The sequence below is a fragment of the Brachycentrus maculatus genome, unplaced genomic scaffold (genome assembly GCF_059751285.1).
Source record: "Brachycentrus maculatus isolate JH-2025_06_01 unplaced genomic scaffold, ASM5975128v1 h1tg000370l, whole genome shotgun sequence".
Classification (NCBI taxonomy): Eukaryota; Metazoa; Arthropoda; class Insecta; order Trichoptera; family Brachycentridae; genus Brachycentrus; species Brachycentrus maculatus.
Genome location: NW_028281119.1, coordinates 1,457,436 through 1,463,435, shown reverse-complemented (window position 1 = coordinate 1,463,435; position 6,000 = coordinate 1,457,436). Strand labels below are relative to the sequence as shown.

Below are 6,000 nucleotides of genomic sequence, written 5' to 3'. Positions count from 1 at the left end.
GAAGAAGAAGAAGGTTCTAGGAGCGGAATATATTTGAAAATAGCGACAGTGGCTAGGGCACCTGTACGAGTCCCTTGGTTACTATAATCATAATCACATCTGTACTGCATGTAATTTCAAATGTAACCCCAAAAATAAAAGATTATAACATTATACAATTACATTTACCAGTTCCCGAATTCGAATAAAAACGGTTGCGTGTCAATTTCTTTTATTGTTGATTCGGCTTAAAAACAAGCCGTCTGAACAAAAGGTAGCCTTACCATATTTAGAATAAGTTGATCAGGTGTTTTATTGTTGGGCAAACAAGTGCCTACCTGCAACGCACCTACAGCTGTAATCCGAAATTCGAAATAGAAGCTGCCGTCTCATCTTCCAATTATTATTGCGAAAATCAACCAAATTTGCGAAATTCGCCCTGTCGTCGCCCCATCTCCTATCCCTTAGCAACGGCTCCAGCGGACTCACCATATTCAGTATAAAGACACACGTATAAAAAAATATTTTCATTAGCTCAAAAATTTAATAATTTAGTATTGATGTTGTTATTCTTGTTACTCGTGTGTTGGTTTTATGTTTACCGCCCTGAATTACTTGCCAGGAGAAGCTATCGCTCCATCTCTGTCTGCCTTGCCGCCGCCCCCGGGGGCGTCTCGTCTATCTCGCTCTCCGCCTACACCGGTCCTTCTCTGTTGCCAGTCGGCACCGTTCGATATTCAAACCGGCCGACAGTCGTTTTTCAAACGTCGCGCGCGTTGCTGGTGTAGTTCATCCGCGCTACATATTTACCGTTTTAGATTTTATCGTAAACAAATCGCGAGTCTTGGCTCAAAAAATCCCAGAACATTACCGCTTGATAAGGAAATTTTTGTTTAGGTGCGCTTTTGTCCCATTGTGCCATTTTGGATATTCGCTCGGCCGGAGGTGTCGCATTTTTGCTTCGGGTCTGTGAGGGTATTCTATAAGTGGGTAGTTAAGTGGTGCCGCACTTATCTCGACTGTTCGTGACGTGATTGCGAGTTGGTGCATCCCCTGCAGTTTATGATAGCCTGGTACTTTTCCTGACAATATTTTTAGTGTTTTTTGTGTTTGCGACAAATTTGTGCGGCACTTTTGAAACACTCGAGTGGATTTAGAGTGTTTTGGTTTAGCGGTCTTGTGGTAAGTTAAATTCGTATTTTTTATTTGATTTAATGATACTAATATACATTTGATACCTATAATATAGGTTAAGAAAACGGTAGTTGTTTGATAACGCAAGAAATACCTAGAATATTAGGTATTTCCAATTTTAGGCATACCCACATACAGATGGAGGCGTGTCTCGCTTTTTCATATTTATGGAAAACATGTTTAGTGAGTTACTATAATATTATTATAATCAGCTAAACATAGTGCATAATGTGAAAGTTCATATATTAGAGGACAAAATTAGATGATTTAAGATAAAAGGTATTTGAGATATTGGATACGGAGCCGATCGATCGAAGCGATCTACCAAAATGTATTTTATTGATTTTAGTTACTTTCCTAGAAACAGGTTTACCGTTTCAAATATTGCAAAAAATACGTTTTGCAATCTATCACGATTGTTTGATTTCATACAATACAGGTGTTCTGCGATCTAAATAAAATTTTCCCTAGATACTGAATTTATGTGACACATGTAGAAGATATTATATTTGCTTGCTAATAAAATATGCTGTGTTTTATTAAAAAATCAGGTCACAATCTGACCAAAGTATGTACCCTCTTATTCGTAGTGTTTGTGATTCAATTATAGGTATTATGTAATATCTATAGCGGTCGATGATCTATGGGCTAAGATCCTGGCTTAATTATTCCGTTTAAAGGATGTTGCCAATGCTGATGTATTGAAATAATTTTATAGAGATCTCGTTAATGAAGTCGGTAACCATAATAAATAATCGACCATCGCAGGACTTCAACAAGCCAGGAGCCGAGTGAAACCAGTTACCAAGGATTCCAATAGACACAAACTTGTTTTCAATTATCTTTATGTAACGACAGAGACATAAAAATATGTTTTATGTATATTTATTTATGGCGGTGTCAAGAGCCAAGAACCTCCGGAGAGGTGTTGCATTTTTCGATTAGCATCCGTGACCGAAGCAAATAATTCGAAAATAATTAATATCGTATCGGAACTGGTTTATTTGTGTATCGACCGATATTCCACAAGCGTGCCGAGAGTTTGGAATACCTTGTCGAGTGATTCCCACCGTCTTCCACCACTAAGTACGCTGATAGCGACACCTGTGACAGCTACAGACTGCACATGGTGTTTGGGCATTACCAAAAATTCGGAATCCAATACAAGCTCTAGCTAATTTTAAAGTTTTTATCTGCTATTATTTCCTAAAACCTACATTTTATATTAAAGATTTGTTAAACTTCAGTTAAATATCCCAATTATATTATTATACATCTACTCCTGCGGGTTTTTGGTCCAGCTATGAGACAAACATTATCCAATATGCGTCGACCAAGGCCATTCTGTTTAGACCTCGACGTCCTATCAATAGTGGGCGTAAGTTTAATTAGCCGTACAAGATTTTCACACTGTAACGTTTCAAAGAGATTAAGAAATTTCAAACGATACCTACGTGATAAATGTGTATTTCTTTAAATTTCATCGACTGCGTTGAATTAAAGAGTAGTCAGTTATTAGACAGGCTGTATAACTAACTGTAAATTACGTATTGGACATTATGATCCCAGATGCTCAGAACGGTGTAAACGTGTACCGGTACCTACCTATTGGAGTTCTGACACAGTTTGCTGTTTTCTTGAACCTACTTCAGAATCCTTTAGCAAACTGTTGGTTGTATGACGTTGTTCTGCTACTGGTTTTGGCATGACGCAAATTTCCCAGTTAATTAGAGCATCTGAAGAGACCGCCATTTTTTGTCCCGTGACTGATTTAATAATTCGAGTATTTTCTTCCACAAATTTACTTTCGCCGGGGTTTGAATGAGATAATTGCGCAATTTTGAAATTGAACGATTTAATTATTTGGCGTCATTCTTCGTCAACTGTCTATCTCATCTCGTGGATGTCGTAATCAATTTTGAGTTCTTTTCGGTGATTTTCAATTCCGTTCACGGTGATTTCCTCATCTTTGGATTCCTTTTATGAGCGGCAAATAACCAAATGTTTATTTGACAACACCGCCTTTGATAGAAACTTTTGATAGGGAAGATTCACCGTCAGTTCATTCGAACAAATTAGCCGACTGTTTTCTGGCAAAATGCTTGAGAATGGTTATCTTTCATTAACTGTTGCATGTTGTGCTCTGTGCGCTGATGGTCAAGTCATTTCATTCAGTCTTCATTTTCATCAAAAACTTTAAGGCCCAGCATCCATTAAGTTGCAATTTAATTTTCTCTAAATCCAGGTAACATTTTACGTAATGGTTTTTTTTCTAAAAACACCGTTTTTGCATTGAAAAATAAGTATTTCTTCGAAATAATCATATGGTTTTTAAAAAAAGAGTTATTGAAAGGTAGGTAGTAAAAAAAGGTAGATAAAATAATAGCTATACATATACTTATATTCTATAAAACAAAAATATCCAATATACATTCTATTAAAAAAATCGGGAGTGAACAGACATGTGACCTCTCCGATGGAATGAATTATGTGTTAGCGAATATATTCTTAATGTATACATTTTTTCAAAATTTTTATTTGTATACATTTATTTAAATCACAATTTATACATATTTAGAACTCTTTTTATTGATTTGACATATGGAAGAGATTTCTAAGTATCAGAGAATGATTTGACTACGCAAGTCACAACCACAACACTTTAGTAATATGCAAATTGAAAACAGTAAATAAATTCAACATATCGCTCACTCCTTTCTAGAACGTCATAAATCAAAAATCGTCAATTTTCAGTTGGGCATTTTTTCGGAATGCCTAGAAAATGTACCATATCCCAGCAAAAGCGGCATATTTTAAACTTAATATTTACCCGCTACAGGGCAGAAAGTGTTGTTTGTGCATTTTGAAGAAAAGGTATTGTTTAATTATTTTTTTTAAATATACTAGTTATTTTTCAAATGGAGAAAAAACCTTCAGGTTTTACCTAAAAAATCTGTTGCACAGTAAAAAGTTCAATAAGTGGCTAGTAATTTATTTATAATATATTGTATTATATTTTTAAACTTTAAAAACGTTCTTCTGAAGCATAAAGTTTTTTGATTTATGACGTTCTTGAAAAGAGTGAGCGATATGCATTTCATTCCAAAAGCTTGTGATCTGTACAGATCGATGCGGAAAAGATAAAGCTGCATCGTATTGCCAAATTTGAATTTCTTTTAGCTGCGTCAACTCGCCTTAATTGCGAATAAAATATGTAATATGTTTACCATGAATTCCGATAAGTAAGGATATAACTGCATACCACACATAGATCACTGGTCTGCGGTTGGTATTATTTGGCTGTTGGAGAATGTATCGATTTACCGTCAAACATTGTTCACGAATGAGTGCGTTCATTTCTAGGAAATTTCGTCACATTTAAATGTGTGTTATTTGAGTAGTGATACAATTATGAAGTCATTTTAGAAATACGAAGGACACTTGTATTTTAATACATAGTATTATATTTATCTGCGTACTATTATTATAACTGCTAGGCAACAACGAAGGACCTATAAACGTGAGACAAGAATAAAATATGTAAATATTTAATTAATTAATTACATTCATATTTGTAAAAAAATAATTATCCTAAACAAGTGCCGTGGACAAAAGCGTGGCGTAGTTGGGTAGACGCTCGACTGCGAAACTGGGACGCGCGACTGGGTTCGTGTCCGGCCAATTGCAGAATAAATTCAACAACAAAAAAATACACATTTTCAATAGGTAATTAAAAGGTCTCGGTATTTGTGTATTTTTTTTTTAATTTTTAAAAAGAAAATATTTCTGTTCTTATAATTTACACAAATATTTCTATTTCATACTATTTCTGCGAGCCTAAGCCGGTCATTATTAGAAATAGGTATCAAATTGTGGTAGAGTGGGTACGAACCGAGAAACTCTTACTTAAGAGTCCGCGACACTAACCACGGGACCACAGCCCCACAAATTTTCGCATTTACCTTGCCTATCCTCACTATCCTACCTGCATATAAGCCTCTTAAAATAAAGGCTTTGCGGGTTATTCGTTTAAAAAGTCAGTAATCGGAAATAATATTGTGTATTTAAAAATATATACGTACTTCCATTTAATACTATTTCTGTGAGCCTAGCGGCTCATTATTAGAAATAGGTATCAAATTGTGGTAGAGAAGGTTTGAACAGAGAAACTCTTACTCAAGAGTCCTCGACACTAACCACGGGACCACAACCGATTGCAAATTTAAGATCAATTATGGAAATTTATTTATTTCTTTATCAATTATAACTCTTACTTTATAATTTTTCTTTAAGAGAAAAACAAATTACAATAAACCAATTATGTTTTATACTCTTGTAGTTCGTTCTTGCCTCTTGCATTGGAAGATTGGAACTATGGCCTGCCTTCATCGTCACCATTATACATAGCATGGCGTAACCAACAAAAAATATTTAGCCTTCGGTATGTGAAGGTGATACTCTAGTATAAGCTTGTATACACACATCGTCGAGTGTCTAAAAACTTGCACAGCTTTTTATCGCTCACAGAAATACATCGGGACATAATGAGTTTGTATCGAACGGGTCTACTTTGTTCACTATTGCCATTAGCGAGAGTGTTAAATCAATCACGACTCCCATAAAATGTTTTGAATTTCGGTTTAAATGCTGTTTTTATTAATGTCTGAGCATTGCTATTAAATTAAATAATGTTTAATTAGCGCAGTATTGTTTAATTGAATAAAATTAATAAGGCAGGGATATGAAATATACATTAACCTATGACATACACTATTTCACTGCATTGTTTGTATAGCTTTAATTAAAAAGCAGCATGTAATGCCAGCA

The 6,000-nt window shown here is 35.0% G+C and overlaps 1 protein-coding gene across 4 annotated transcripts in view; it reads left to right on the top strand.

Annotated features, from left to right (window-relative positions):
• Nucleotides 1-694: 694 nt before the first annotated feature.
• The window catches only part of Prosap (SH3 and multiple ankyrin repeat domains prosap), a 172,164-nt gene continuing 166,858 nt past the window's right edge, over nucleotides 695-6,000 (top strand). For 3 of the 4 annotated variants that reach the window (XM_088270094.1, XM_088270093.1, XM_088270089.1), the window contains exon 1: nucleotides 731-1,161. The gene's annotated coding sequence lies outside the window, so the exon portion shown is untranslated. Of the gene's footprint in view, nucleotides 1,162-6,000 lie in introns of all 4 variants that reach the window. The other variant, XM_088270091.1, reaches the window with a different exon arrangement.